Source organism: Sphaeramia orbicularis, chromosome 13, assembly GCF_902148855.1.
Source record: "Sphaeramia orbicularis chromosome 13, fSphaOr1.1, whole genome shotgun sequence".
Lineage (NCBI taxonomy): Eukaryota > Metazoa > Chordata > Actinopteri > Kurtiformes > Apogonidae > Sphaeramia > Sphaeramia orbicularis.
Genome location: NC_043969.1, coordinates 39,501,355 through 39,517,811, shown reverse-complemented (window position 1 = coordinate 39,517,811; position 16,457 = coordinate 39,501,355).

Below are 16,457 nucleotides of genomic sequence, written 5' to 3'. Positions count from 1 at the left end.
TAACACTATTATCCATACCTTTTCAGAAACTTTTGCCCATATGAGTAATCAGGAAAGCAAACGTCAAAGAGTGTGTGATTTGCTGAATGCACTCGTCACACCAAAGGAGATTTCAAAAATAGTTGGAGTGTCCATAAAGACTGTTTATAATGGAAAGAAGAGAATGACTATGAGCAAAACTATTACGAGAAAGTCTGGAAGATACTATTAAAGAAGAATGGGAGAAGTTGTCACCCCAATATTTGAGGAACACTTGCGCAAGTTTCAGGAAGCGTGTGAAGGCAGTTATTGAGAAAGGAGGAGGACACATAGAATAAAAACATTTTCTATGATGTCAATTTTCTTGTGGCAAATAAATTCTCATGACTTTCAATAAACTAATTGGTCATACACTGTCTTTCAATCCCTGCCTCAAAATATTGTAAATTTTGCTTCCCCACCCTGTACAAGAGAACAACTGGAGAATAACTGTCCACTGTAGGGACCACGATGCATGAAAGGGTTAATAATCCCATTCCAGTTCATAGCTACTTTTGTAAATGTGCTTTATTGTCGTTGTCATTAGTCTGACTGGAACAAAGTGCTGCTACTGACATTTAATGTATTGGAATGAGCGTTTCTCAATTAATCCACCAGGGGGCGCCGCTCTGAATTCACCATACTGGACAAATACCACGAAGAAGAGTAAAGTTTTTTGAGAAGAAGAAAGTCAGTGATAATAAACATGGAGATGACAGAGGTAACACTAATGTGGATACTAATGCTGATATTGATGAGGGTAGTTGTCATAAATCTGTCAGCAGTTTTTCTCTAACTCACACAGTCGCTCTTCTCCGTCTGGGTACACATCCACCAGCACCTGGAAAACAGATGGAATGTACGCAGAGGACGGACAGAACACTGCGTCTGTATCCGTCTGTGTCTTCAACATTACTTACAGTCAGCGTTACTTTAGTCACCGTCATTTATTTTGACAAATCCCCACACTGCTGACATTACTCCTCTGCCGCATACCTGCTGCACTTAACTGTAAATGTCACGCTGCCGTAAGTGGTACCGGTGCAGTTGTATTGGGAGTACTTTTACAAGTACGAGTACAAGTACACATGCTGAGTATCAGACCCAATACCTGATACTGCTATCGGTATCAGTGCATCCCCAGTATAGATACTAGGGTTTAAATAGATTTCTGTAGAAGGTGAAGTATCCACTCAAGCTTTTTACTCAAGAAAAAGTGTAAAAGTACTGTTTTCAAAACTACTTAAAGGGGTCATATTTTGCTAAACCCACTTTTATTAGTCTTTGGTTCATTTATTTGTGTATTTGGACCCTAATAGTTCATAAACTTTGAATTTGAACCCTCCAGGTGCTGCAAAGCTATCTTTATATTCATTCAGGCAAAAATTTTGTGGATTTCTACAACCTGTTTTAAATTCCTGCTTAATTTGTTACGTTTTATAACTGGTTTCATCACGACATTTGCACATACAGGGTGGGGAAGCAAAATTTACAATATTTTGAGGCAGGGATTGAAAGACAATGTATGACCAATTAGTTTATTGAAAGTCATGAGAATTTATTTGCCACAAGAAAATTGACATAATAGAAAATGTTTTTATTCTATGTGTCCTCCTTCTTTCTCAATAACTGTCTTCACACGCTTCCTGAAACTTGCGCAAGTGTTCCTCAAAATATTCGGGTGACAACTTCTGCCATTCTTCTTTAATAGTATCTTCCAGACTTTCTCGTAATAGTTTTGCTCATAGTCATTCTCTTCTTTCCATTATAAACAGTCTTTATGGACACTCCCAACTATTTTTGAAATCTCCTTTGGTGTGACGGGTGCATTCAGCAAATCACACACTCTTTGACGTTTGCTTTCCTGATTACTCATATGGGCAAAAGTTTCTGAAAAGGTATGGATAATAGTGTTAGGTATGATTATGACATCAATATATGTTTGGTTTCAAAACAATTGACGTAGTGCCTGCTGAGAAAAAACAACTAAATGTTCATGGTAAATTTTGCTTCCCCACCCTGTATAAGGTCAAGACTTCCAGTGAACATTTCTCTGAGTACGACATGACTGTTTATCAGCAGCAGCGGTCGTAGTAAAAACTGAAAATATGTCCAAATTTCGAGCCAGTTACCTAAAATGATGCTGTAGAACGTTACAGATCGAACACATTTGCTCTTCGGCAAAGAGGATATACAGTTGTGGAAAAAATTATTAGACCACCCCTTGTTTTCTTCAATTTCTTGTTCATTTTAATGCCTGGTACAACTAAAGGTACATTTGTTTGGACAAATATAAAGATAACTACAAAAATAGCTCATAATAGTTTAATTTCAGAGCTGCTATCTATCCATTTTCCATGTTTTCTTGATAATAACCAAAATCACTGAAGTTCTTACATCAATATATGGCATTGTACTGACAAAAACAGTGCTTTTAGACTTTCCATGTTTTCTTTTCTGTCTGTTTTAGTCACATGATACACACAGGAGTTAGTACTTGATTGCATAATCATTGTTTTTGATGACTTTTGATGGTCTAATAATGTTTTCCGCAACTGTTTGCAACTGTTTTCCGCTCAACTTCATTCATTCATTCATTTTGAGCAGACGAAAAAAAAACTCAACATTTTTTGTGTACAAGGAACTAATATCTGAGCAAATATGTTAATAAATAAAGATGATCAAGACAAAATAACAATTGCCATGTACACCAGCAATAACAAAATAAATTCAATATGTACTGCTCAAAAAGGAGTGGGAAGAAGAATTGAAGAAGAAGAATTTTTACCTGATTTCTTAAAGAATATGGGCTGGATTAATCGTTTAAAAGTTTGCCAACATTTTAACAAACATATATTTTAGCCTCAGACGGTCTCAGATGGTCTCAGTGGGTTAAAATAGAACCTAGATACTTACAAACCCTAAGTCGCCTAAGGGGTCCTATCCAGCATATCAAGCATTTGTTGCTTATGTATATGTTTTCATCATAAAATATTAAAAGCCCATTTATTCTGCGTGGAGAAAACCCTACGCCAGAAGAAACTCTATTTTTTTTATAGCAAAAAAACTCCAAGAGCAGTGAATAATTTTGTCACCTCATATATTTTCAGTCAGCTTTAGATAAAGACAATGCCTGCCATGGGATTTTTACAATGTGTAGCTACACCTGAAGACTTTACAACTCTCCAAGGGCACGTTGAGCTGCTTCACATTACTGCAAAGCCACAGTATACCTTATCTGCACCATATGCATATTTAACAAGTCTTCCACAGAGGTTATGTATTTGTATATACAGTCTGTTTAGCCATTTGTCTGTTTGTCTGCCTCATGACAAACTGTACTGAATAACTTTGAAGATTCACTGTGTGTGTCTCGGAAAGAGAAGGTTTGACTGCTCCGAATATACTTTCTAAACCTACGTGATAATTGATGTTGTGAGTTGTTTATGAAATTAACAGATAATTAGAAAGCGTACTGCGTTCTCTGTCAGTGTGTTTACGTCGACGCAGCGCCCTATTTTAGGAGCGACCGCGAATGAACAACAAATCACTAAAAGCAAATTACAAATGAACACTGAGAGCTGTTCTGTCCTGTTTGTGTGGGAGAAGTCCTCAGCAGCCCTATCATTAATGTGTACTTCCCCCCGCTGATTTATTTCACTATCCCCACCACCACCACCCGTTGGAGCTGGAATGAGCCAATGAGAAGCGAATGACAACCGGTTTCGACTCTGATAGTAACATATTACCAGTAGTAGCTTATTAGCCTCAATGCACCTTAATGTACCTTACTTTCCGAATTATAAGCCGCTACTTTTTTCTCGTTTTGAACCCCACGGCTTATACAGCGATGCAGCTCGAGTATTGATTTTTACGGGCTAACGGCCTCCAGGGGGCGCTCTAGCAGGAAGTGCAAAAGTGACACAGACAGGTGGAAGAGGTGATGAAGAGGAGAAGTTTTCATCTTAACCTTTAACAATCATTTTGCGTGTCATGCACAAACCCTCATCATGGAAAACACACGAAGAAATGCATATTTTACAGCTTTTAAGTTAAAAGCAATCGATGCGTCTTTCTAAGAAGGAAATAGAGCTGCAGCATGGAAGTGCCATTGAGCAACAACGGAGGAGAGATGTAGAAGGTGCAACTCCGACACTGAAGAAGATGACTGCAGTGGTTTAATGAGCAGAAGGAAGATGAAGATAGAGAACAATGACTTTTCTGGGTTTCTGAACCAGCCGTGTTCCTGCCATTTTACTGCCGTGTTACAGGCACTGTTTGGAAAAAAGCAGTTAAGGTATGGAAATAAATATTTAAATAATCTTTCTGTTTACCATCTTTCTGTGTAAATATCTCATGTCACAACGTGGACACCTGCACCTTATATTCCGGCGCGCCTTATAGCCCGGAAAGTATGGTAAATCAGTGGTTCTCAGTCTTTTCTCTCAGGCCCCCCTTTGGAGGCCAAATGATCTCCAGCCCCCCCTCAACCCCAACAACAACATAACCAATGCCAACAGAAATAAAATCCATCTCAGAGTTTAAGATGTTCACCACTAGAACCAAAACCTACAGTGGCCGATAAGGGCCAAACACATTGCAACGGCCCAATGCGTCTCAGTTCAGAAAAAACAGCTGCAAGTACAGAAACGATGCAAAGTCACAAACTCAAACACAAATCTAAATGAGGTACAAAAAGAGGAATGTGGTGCAAATGAAAAAATGCGTGGCAAGAAACAAAAACACATGCGTAATCATCACATGCTCTGCAAATAAAGAAACGACGCAAACCAAGAAAACATCTGCAAACGAAAAATGCTGCAGAACCAGTCACTACAATGGAAGTGCTCCAAACCTGCAGGGGGCAGCGTTTATAGACAACAGACTAGTGTCAAATAGGATCAAATAAAAGTCACATGACCGCGCTACGCCGTAGCTTCAATTTGTTCCCACAGTAGTTTGAAACCCTGTCAGTCAGCTGTTCTCTGTCTCTCTCTCCGTCCTGTGTGTCTCTGCATTGAGCTGTTCTGACAGCGCCCCCTACAGGTTTGGAGCACTTCTGCTGTAGTGGCTGGTTATGCAGCTTTTTTGTTTGCAGATGTTTGCTTGGTTTGAATTGTTTTGTGCTTTGCATTGTTTCTTTATTTGCAGAGGATTTGATGATGATGCATGTGCTTTTGTGTCTTGTGGCACATTTCTTCATTTACACCACGTTCCTCTTTTTGTACCTCATTTAGACTTGTGTTGGAATGTGTTTGGCCCTTGTCAAACACTGTAAAAACCTGGTTAAAGATGAAACACAACTGTTGTCATCTGTAAATATTGTGTATATTGTGTGGGAGAGTGAGTGAGTGAATGAATGCCTCATATATAAATGCAACACTGGATTATCGAATTGTATGGTATGACCGTATTTAATGATGTATATTTTATATATATTACATTTTATATACGGTATGATCGTTTTAAATGATATATATTTTGTACTTGTACTGCAATGTTGTGGAAGAGCCCAACCTGGGACTGGAGTTGAGAATTAGTACTAGCTATAAACTCTATATGCATCACATCAGCTGCAAACTTGTAACTATGTTTGACTATATTGTCCCTGTCAAATAAATAAATAAATAAACTAGAAGCACTCAGAGAGCGCAGACCTCCGCCAAGGCAGATCAGTGCCCTGGATATGGATGAAAATTTCAGGAAATGTTGGCACTGGCACAAGGAACAAATGATTAAATTTTGGTGGTGATCGGGGGTCGGGGGGGCACTGATCTGCCTTGGCAGAGGTCTGCGCTGTCTTTTCTAGAAAAGCACTCGTAGAGCGCAGACCTCCGCCAAGGCAGATCAGTGCCCCCCCACCCCACCCCCGATCACCACCAAAATGTAATCATTTGTTCCTTGTGCCAGTATCAACATTTCCTGAAATTTTCATCCAAATCCATCCATAACTTTTTGAGTTATCTTGCACACAAACAGACAAACAAACCAACGCCGACAAAAACATAACCTCCATGACAGAGGTAATAAATAACAGTGGTGCAATTAGAACTTTTATTGAAAGAAATGGCGAAGCAACGCACAAAAACTGACAATTTTGCCGAATGTAGAATAAGGCATCTGGCCAGTCTGGCTTTTTTGTGTTTTCAACCCCCAAAAATGCTATTGCCATCTAAACAAAAGGCACATTTGATAAAAATATTTTGTCGTTTTCACCCGAGAGCGTTGTCGTGTAAACTGGGCCTTAATCACAAAAGTGCTGAACTCACTGGTGTGACGCCCCTGGGGTAGGATGAAAAGTTGGCTAATGTTGGGTGCTTCTAACGCTTCTCCTCATCTATCTGTCCTTGCTGCGTCCTACTGTCCTGCGGAACTCTCAAATTCTATATTTTATTAGCCCACATTGCAGGCTCCTATTCATTTTCTCCCGTACAAAGGCAATAATCCCCTCCAGTAGATGTTACCAACTGCTGTCTCAGCAGACGTCCAACTATAAATCTATGACTAATTACTTTAGTTTATCCAGACACACCAACTACCCTCTAATTAGCCAAACAATAAATGGTAATGTCTTGGGTTTCCATGTGTGCTTTTGAGTTACACTCACTCACTGAATCACACTGAAGATGTGGGTGTTCAACCAAAGTATTTTCTATTTTTCAGTCCATTTATGAAAACAAAGGCCTGCGCCCATATGCTGTTGTGTTAATTATAGAACAATTAAAACCTGCCTGAACTATCCCTCAAAATTAAGGAGCTGTCTTTTCACAGCTACGGAACAGAGGAGGTGTGAGAAAAAAAAAAAAAAAAAAAAAATCTGAGCGTGAAAACAACATGAGTTGATGCTTAAGAGGTTTCAACAGAAAAAACATTCTAACAAAGTTGTTTCCATTAAATTGTACTTCAACTGCACATAAATCTGAGTCTGATTTATTCAAACACTTCATTTCCAAGTATCTTCGTTGTAAAGAAACAGAGACTCCACTCCATTAAATACAGAGTGATGAGTGTATTTTTAGTTAATTTATATCAACATACTTTCCGACATAGGCAATACCGTAAAACATTACATAACCAGTCACATCAGTCTTTTAACTTCAGCCCACAACAGTCTAATTTGTTACGGCAGTGTTTTATAATGAACTAACAATATTTTTACACTTCCCATTATAACCTAAAAGATCTAGAATATGGTGTTTTGCAGGATCGCTTTGACAAAAATCAGTGTAAAACCAGGATTAATGCTTAGTGTGACATGATGTGCAACCACCGAAGATTGATTTACACAATTTATTTTAAGTTTGACTAATTTTATTTACTTTATTTTGTTGGTCTTTCAAGTTAAAGTGGATTAAATGAAGACTATACTTGGTTAAATAATGTAAATACTGTCAAATGAGTTTATTCTAATTTGGTATTGGCCTATTTTGTTCATTGTTCTGGATCGAAGTCTAAGCACAGGAGTGAGTATTTAAAACGTTATTATGTTACGTTATATGATGATGAGAATGGGGGTGGGATTAAATACATTTTTCTTCTATTTTTGAATTTTTTGGAATTTTGAATTTGCATGTATTCTGTAAATGCTCGAAATAAACAAATAAAATGAAACAAAATTAAATGAAGACTATGAGCGCTGACAGATAGGTGGACATAAATACACTGAACATAGGAGCTTTTCAACGCTAATACTGCATTTACACTAGTGCTTGGTCCATTTAAAAAATAAATATACAAAGAAATTTGACGAAAACTGTTATAAAATCTGGATTACTGCTTAATATGACATGGTATGCAACCACCGGTCATTGTTTTATTTCATTTATTTCATGTTTGATTTGTCTACCATCTATTTTGATTTACTTTATTTGGTAAGTCTTGTACTACAGGACTATTAGTGCTGACAGAAAGGTGGACTTAAATACATATAGCATTGTAAAGCTCCTAGCATAAATGTTGCTAATACTGTATTTACACTGGTGCTAGTCAATTTAAAGGCTCAATATGCAAAAAATGTATCCAAAAAGCAGTGTAAAACTAGAATTACTGCCTAATATGACATGATCTGCAACCAAAAATCATTGAGTTTATTTTATATTTGACTCCTTCAACATGTAACTTAATTTATTTTATTTCCAAACTGAAAGAAAAAGCATTACACATGCTACACAAGTATTGCAGGTTAAAGTTGACTAACTGAACACTACTAGCACTGACAGGTGGACTTAAATACACTTAGCAACATGTATGCTAGGAGCTTTACAACGCTAATACTGCATTTACACTGGTGCTTGGTCATTTAAAAACTAAACATACAAAGAAATTTGACAAAAACTAGTGGGAAATGTGGATTACTGCTTAATGTGACATGGTATGCAACCACCAGTCATTGTTTTATTTCATTTATTTCATGTTTGACTTGTCTGTCATCTATTTTCATTTACTTTATTTGGTAAGTCTTGCACTACAGCACTATTAGCGCTGACAGAAAGGTGGACTTAAATACACAAAGCATTGTAAAGCTCCTAGCATAAATGTTGCTAATACTGTATTTACATTGGTGCTAGTCAATTTAAAGGCTAAATGTGCAAACAATGTTTACAAAAAGCAGTGTAAAATTAGAATTACTACCTAATATGACATGATCTGCAACCAAAAATCATTGAGTTTATTTTATATTAGACTCCTTTAACATGTAACTTATTTTATTTTATTTCCAAACTGACAGAAAAAGCATTACACATGCTACACAAGTAAAGTGGACTAATAGAACACTACTAGCACAGACAGGTGGACTCAAATACACTTAACATTTATGCTAGGAGCTTTACAACGCTAATACAGCATTTACACTGGTGCTTTAGCCATTTAAAGGCCGAATATCCAAAGAAATTTGGCAAAAATCTTTGTAAAACCAGGATTGCTGCACAGTATGACATGATATGCAACCATCAATCATTGAATTACTTAGTTTATTTCATGTCTGACTTATTTAACATTCAACTTCATTTATTTCCTTGCTGACAGAAAACACATTACACCAAGTCTTGCAGGTTAAAGTTGACTTAACTTTTAAGATAGCTTTACAATGCTAATACTGTATTTACAGTGGTGGTTGGTCAATTTTAAAGGCTAAACATGCTAAAAATTTAGAGGTATGATTGCTTTTTGATTAATAGACATCTTAGTTGGCCACATACATGACAACAACCTGTACTTGAAGGATTTTTAGTTACCCAATTCTTTAATACGTCTGTTCTGCTCTTCTACAGCAGCCGCATCAGATACTATTACCATGTAATTGGACTTTACCATTTCCAGCACAAAACACACTCCGATATAAAAGCATAAAACCACGCAAAATCTTCTGCATTACATATTTAGAATGAATACTAGCGCAGTAGGGAATGAAATTCTGTCCTTGCATTTTATTTTCAACACAATCTGTTTTGTAAGTTATTTTACAGAGTCATTTTTTGCTTTCTCTTAAACAGACAAATCTAATAACAAAGGTGATCAAGGCCAGCAGTAATATTACAGATACCAAACAGAATATCTCGTCTAACCTCCATAGCAAACAGTCAAAGAAAGGACTGTTCATCCTGTCTGACAGCGTCCGCCTCTGCACTCAGAGTTTGAGCCCTCGCCCTCAGGTTCCCACTACAAACACCCACCAGCCAAGACCAGCAAACACAAACACTCCTTCATCCCTTCTGCTGCTTCACTGCTAAACTCCTACAGGAAAAAGGTTATATCAGTTTGACCACCCATCCATGCCTGGTAAACAGAAAGTGTAGATAAAAAAGTGGATGAAGGCTGGAATGAAGACTTGAATCTGAGACTTTGACTATCATCATTCACGGTTTTTGGAAACTTGGGCAAACGAAACGCAAATGTTGATCACACCAACTAACAGTAAAAGATGCAGATAAAGCTGCAAAAATGAGAATGTGAATTATGTGCGTTTCCCTACACCGGTTTGGAAACTAAATGAAAACTAGAATTGAAAAAACATTTTCGTTAACTGAAATAAATAAAAATGATAATTTAAAGAAAAAAACTATAACTAACTGAAACTGTATTGTATGCTTACAAAACTAATTAAAACGTATAAAAATTATGGATAAAATTCCCTTTGTTTTCGTCTTTGTGAGTGTTTGATTGATATGAAATCGATTTATTTCACTTGAGTAATTTTCGCTGACGGCACCATACGACACTTCACGGTCCATCACTTCTTGTAAATTGTTGTTTAAAGTCATCTTCTCATCCTCACTCTACCTGGAAACATGGAGACTAAAGTTGGGAGAAAGCAGCAGAGTCCTGTATGGAATTTATGTGAATACGACGGTGAGGAAGATAAAAGATATGAAAAAACTAAAACTAAACTAAAACTAAGCATTTAGAAAAAAAAAACAAAAAAAAACAAAAACTAGTAAAAAACAAAATGCTGTCCACTTGAAATACCCCTCGGCCAAATATTGTGTAAAATTCTGTTGAAAGTTACTGCCCTATAATTAAGATTTGTTTGTCTTTGTGTAAAACTTATTACATACATATTTATATTTGAAAGTACTCAGATATTATAACTGCACAAGGCCATTTGACCTAGAAAAAGTAGGTCAAGGCCATCTATTTTCAATAGACTTCCACTCCATGCCGTTGGTGCAGATATCTCAATGCATTCTTCAGATAAAGGCAGCCATACACTGTGCGATTATTTCGATCGTTGCATGCAGCTTCATCTCAAACTGTGCGAATCATTCGTAAAGTCAGACTCACGAGTCATGTTCTCACACTGTACGGACCGATGCTCGTATGCGACTTACTGCTCACACTGTAGGACCATACACCAGAGGATGCACCACATGTTCGAGTGTTATATCCGGAAATACAATGTTAAAATACCAAGGAATCCGAAAGTGCATAGACGATTGTGTATTGGCGTGAGTCACGAAACGGTAGTGCTAAACAAAAAACAATGAGCTGCTTTGGCAATATGTGCCATTATCTGCGGGGAATCAAAAAAGAAGAAAAGACGATGACGAGTTTGGGGCAGGAATTGGTTTGCCAGACGTGGACAGTATGGGCTGTCAGTCCTACAGTGGAACTAGAGGTAAGCTGCAAAAGCTAAACTGCACTAGGCCAATAGGCAGCTACTGTAAGCTTAGAATTAGCTTACAGTAGCTGCCTATGATTGTATTTGCGCATGCACAGTGTTAGAATTTGAGGCCCATCGGCTCGTGGCACTGCTTTGACAGTACGATACACTCACGAGGAGCGAGCAGGATTTCAAACAGCTCCGTTTTCCTTGCGAACACACGATTGCTGGTCATGAGGTGGTCGTGAGGTGCTAATCGCTTCTCTTTACCCATGCACACTGCACGAAGCACGACACACAATTAGAGGCACATTGGGCCCGATCCCAGAAAGAGTCGCACGAGTGAGAAATCGTCTCTAAACTCGCACAGTGTAAGGCCGCCTTAATGCGATTATGTCATTGAATGGACAGACAGACAGACGACAAAACAACTACCTGCTCTAAAAACTAATTAAAACTAACTGAATTAGAGAAAAAAAAAGCCAAAACTAAATAAAACTAAATTATAATGAAAAATTCAAAACTATTCTAACCTTAGTTTGGAATCAGTAATGTAGTTAGTGGTGGTGCTGTAGGCTATATTACACATGACTCTAATAAACAGTAGAAGATGAGCAAACTGTTGATGTTGTTCATCTAAAACAGGGGTGTCAAACTCATTTTCTTCCAGGGCCCACATTCAGCCCAGTTTAATCTGAAATGGGCCGGACCAGTAAAATAATAGCACGATAACCAATAAATAATGACAATTACAAATCATTTTAGTGCAAAAAAATAATGTTCAATTATGCCAATATTTACATTTACAAACTATCCAAACAAAAAGGATGTGAATAATCTGAAAAAAACGGAATTTGTAAAGAAATATAAGTACAATTTTATCAATATTATGCCTCGACTTATCATTTATACATATGCACAAGACATTTAGTAACAGGCAGAAAATTGTTAAAATTGCACTTAATTTTCTTCATTTCTTCATTTTGTTCAAGTTATTCACATGTTATTGTTAAAGGATAGTTTGTTAATGTAAACATTTTCATAATTTAATGTTTTTTGCACTAAATCAAAGAGAAAAAATTGATGTTGTCATTATTTATAGGTTATTATGATATTATTTTTGAGTTTGATGCCCTAACTTGCACTTTGCGAATTCATCCCACGGGCCGGATTGGAACCTTTGGCGGGCTGGTTTTAGCCCCCGGGCTGCATGTTTGACACCTGTGATCTAAAATGATTAAGATGCTGTACCAGACATGTGTTCATTCATTATCAGAATAACTGGTATATTTCTATTTGTATTTATTTATTTAGATACAGCCATTAGTTGCAAAAATCAAGATACAGACACCAGATTCAACAGAGAAGCTAATTTCCGTCTGTTGTTCTGAACAAACGACCAACATAATATAACATCACATAAATTATGAAGAACTAATACTCTGGAAGAAAACTGTTAAACATGACAGATATAGGAAAGTATGCTCAGGCTGAACGGTTACAGCTAAATACATTTAAAAAAGGGCTTACATTTTAAAAGTAAGCATTTCTTAAGAATAAGATGTAAAAGAAAGAACAAGACGGAGAGGAGACAGGAGAAAAAAGAATAATAAATAAATAAATATGCTAATGGTACAATAACTAAGGTGATAAATTAAGCAAATTAAATGTGCGCCATGCCAGAATTCATTACATATTGAATGGCATTTCCATTTCTTCCATGTGTATTTAGGCTAGTGTTTTGCAAAATAAAGTAAAAACCATTTGAAATGAGTTAATTTTACTCGTTCAATAAGCAATTTCCAATGTGGAATTTCAACATGTGCCTTGAATGTATTCATTGAAAACACATATACGACCAACATAATAAAACATCATGTAGATTACAAAGTACTAAAATAACTGGAAGAAAAGTGTTTAAACATGACAGGTATAGGAAAGTCTGCTCAGGCTGAAGAGTTACTGACAAATACATAAAAAGGGGCTTACATTCTAAAAGTACAATAACATTTCCTAGAATAAGAATAAATACAAAAGAAAGAAAAAGGAGAGAAGAAGAGAGAGGAGAGAAAAAAGAATAATAAATAAATAAATAAATAGGTTAACGGTACAATAACTAAGGTGATGAATTAAGCAAATTAAATGTTCACCATGCCAGAATTCATTACATATTAAGCGGCATTTCCATTTCTTCCATGTGTTTTTAGGCTAGTGTTTTGCAAAATAAAGTAACAACCATTCGAAATTAGTTAATTTTACTAGCTCAATAAGCAATTTCCAATGTGGAATTTCAACATGTGCCTTGAATGTATTCATTGAAAAACACATATACAACCAACATAATAAAACATCACATAGATTACGAAATACTAAAATACTGGAAGAAAAGTGTTAAACATGACAGGTATAGGAAAGTCTGCTCAGGCTGAAGAGTTACTGACAAATACATAAAAAGGGCTTACATTCTAAAAGTACAATAACATTTCCTAGAATAAGATATAAAAGAAAGAAGAAGAAGAGAGAGGAGAAAGAAAAAAAAAAGAATAATAAATAAATAAGCTAGTGGTACAATAACTAAGGTGATGAATTAAGCAAATTAAATGTTCGCCATGCCAGAATTCATTACATATTGAATGGCATTTCCGTTTCTTCCATGTGTATTTAGGCTAGTGTTTTGCAAAATAAAGTAAAAACCACTTGAAATGAGTTAATTTTACTCGTTCAATAAGCAATTTCCAATGTGGAATTTCAACATGTGCCCTTTAATGTATTCATTGAAAAACACATATACGACCAACATAATAAAACATCATATAGATTACGAGGTACTAAAATACCGGAAGAAAAGTGTTAAACATGACAGGTATAGGAAAGTCTGCTCAGGCTGAAGAGTTACTGACAAATACATAAAAAGGGCTTACATTCTAAAAGTACAATAACATTTTTTAGAATAAGAATAAGATATAAAAGAAAGAAGGAGAGAAGAAGAGAGAGGAGGAAAAAGAATAATAAATAAATAAATAAATAGGTTAATGGTACAATAACTAAGGTGATAAATTAAGCAAATTAAATGTGCACCACGCCAGAATTCATTACATATTGAATGGCATTTCCGTTTCTTCCATGTGTATTTAGGCTAGTGTTTTGCAAAATAAAGTAAAAACCATTTGAAATTAGTTAATTTTACTAGTTCAATAAGCAATTTCCAATGTGGAATTTCAACATGTGCCCTGAATGCATTCACGGAAAAACACATATACGACCAACATAATAAAACATCACATAGATTACAAAGTACTAAAATACTGGAAGAAAGTGTTAAACATGACAGGTATAGGAAAGTCTGCTCAGGCTGAAGAGTTACTGACAAATACATAAAAAGGGCTTACATTCTAAAGTACAATAACATTTCCTAGAATAAGATATAAAGAAAGAAGAAGAGAGAGAAGAAAAAAAAAGAATAATAATAAATAGGTAATGGTACAATAACTAAGGTGATGAATTAAGCAAATTAAATGTTCGCCATGCCAGAATTCATTACATATTGAATAGCATTTCTGTTTCTTCCATGTGTACTTAGGCTAGTGTTTTGCAAAATAAAGTAAAAAACCACTTGAAATGAGTTAATTTTATTAGTTCAATAAGCAATTTCCAATGTGGAATTTCAACATGTGCCATGAATGCATTCATGGAAAAATACATAATTTCATATTAGTCACCACGTAATGTGAAAATAACTTACATCTGCATTTAATAACACTAACATTAACTCTGCCTACTTATGATCATAATAATTAGCATTAGCTGGTTTAACTCTAGGCATACAGCACTGCACAGAAGTCTGTCCACCGCAAAGCTCTGGTGTTTAACAGGTTGAAATGAGCATGTATTTCTTATTTTCTTTTTTTCACAAACAAGAAAATATATGCACAACCTTTAAAAAAAAATGGAACTAAATGGGTTGTAAAGGTTAAAATCACTATTAGTGTGTGACCCCTGACCCCATAACAACATTAGATAGGAAACATCTGACATGTGTTGAAAGAAACCTGGTATAAAACATCAGAAAATTAATGACATAAATCTCACATTGTGTGAAATAAAGGGTTAACCTCTAGAGACCCAGCATGCATCTGTGTCCTCTGTTGGGGACACGATTCACAGCTTTACTGCTTTAAAAAAGAGGAAAAAAAAGTCCATTGTAAAGGACATTCCATAAAACCTGCCTATCTTCAAGAAGACACAGGTCTTCTGAGAGCACCTCCTGTCCTAGCACTGTCAAACATTCCATTTTAAATGTATTATTATGTTTATTCTGTTGTTTTACTTGGTATTTTATTTCACTCTTTTTAATTGTACAGCTGTTTTTTCTGTCTTCTTAATCTGCTCTTGTATTTTAGTCTATCGTTTGCTTTTTTATTCTTCTGTACCACACTGTTTTTAATTATACAGCCTGCTTTATGTCTTTAATCTGTTCTGTTATTTATTCTTTATTTGGTTTTTCCCCTGTAAGTCGCTTTGGAAAAAAGCATCTGCCAAAGCAATAAATGTAAATGTAAAAATAAGAATGTAGTTTAAAAAAAAAAAAAAAATTGCATTACGCTATTTCCATCAAGACGATTATTTAATGTAAAAAAAAAAAAAAAAAGCCCAAAACTTATACTTGCTGGGTCTCAAAAGGTAAAAAGAACTACTTTGTCAGAATCCTCTGATGGTTTATTGGGTTAATTTTTGCACCACAATTATAGTAGAGCTGTGTGTGAGGCGAAAAAAAAAAACAAACAAACATGTTTTTATTCAGTAGGTGAAGTCCTGCCCCATGTGGCCTTACCTCAGGAAAAAATCTGTCCTGTGGTCAATGACAGTCCTGCTTGAATAATGTCATTGAGGACACATCATAAATGTCAATTTTAAAGAAAAATTTCAAGTCAGTAAAATCAATTTGCCGTTGTTTATAAATAAAACAAAAAATTAGAGATAATAATACTGAAAAAACAGAATACTAGGCAGGTCAAATGAAAAGAGTCCAAACAGACAGAATGTGTGGAGATACAAGGAGTCAACGCCAGTGCAGAAGAATTTGGTATTGAGACATTAGAGGACACCTGCGCAAAACTTTATTGATATTTACGAAATGTCAAAAAAACAGAGGTGCGTAATGTCGGGTTTTCCATTAAATCACAAATGCGATGATTTGTTTATTTATTATCGCTAGATGACACGAGAGGTCATTCCATAAACGTGGCGACGAACATAAATATGGTGTTGATTTACAAATATATTCATTATTATTATTTATTACCCCTCTATCTCGTACTAAATTAAAAAATGATTGGGT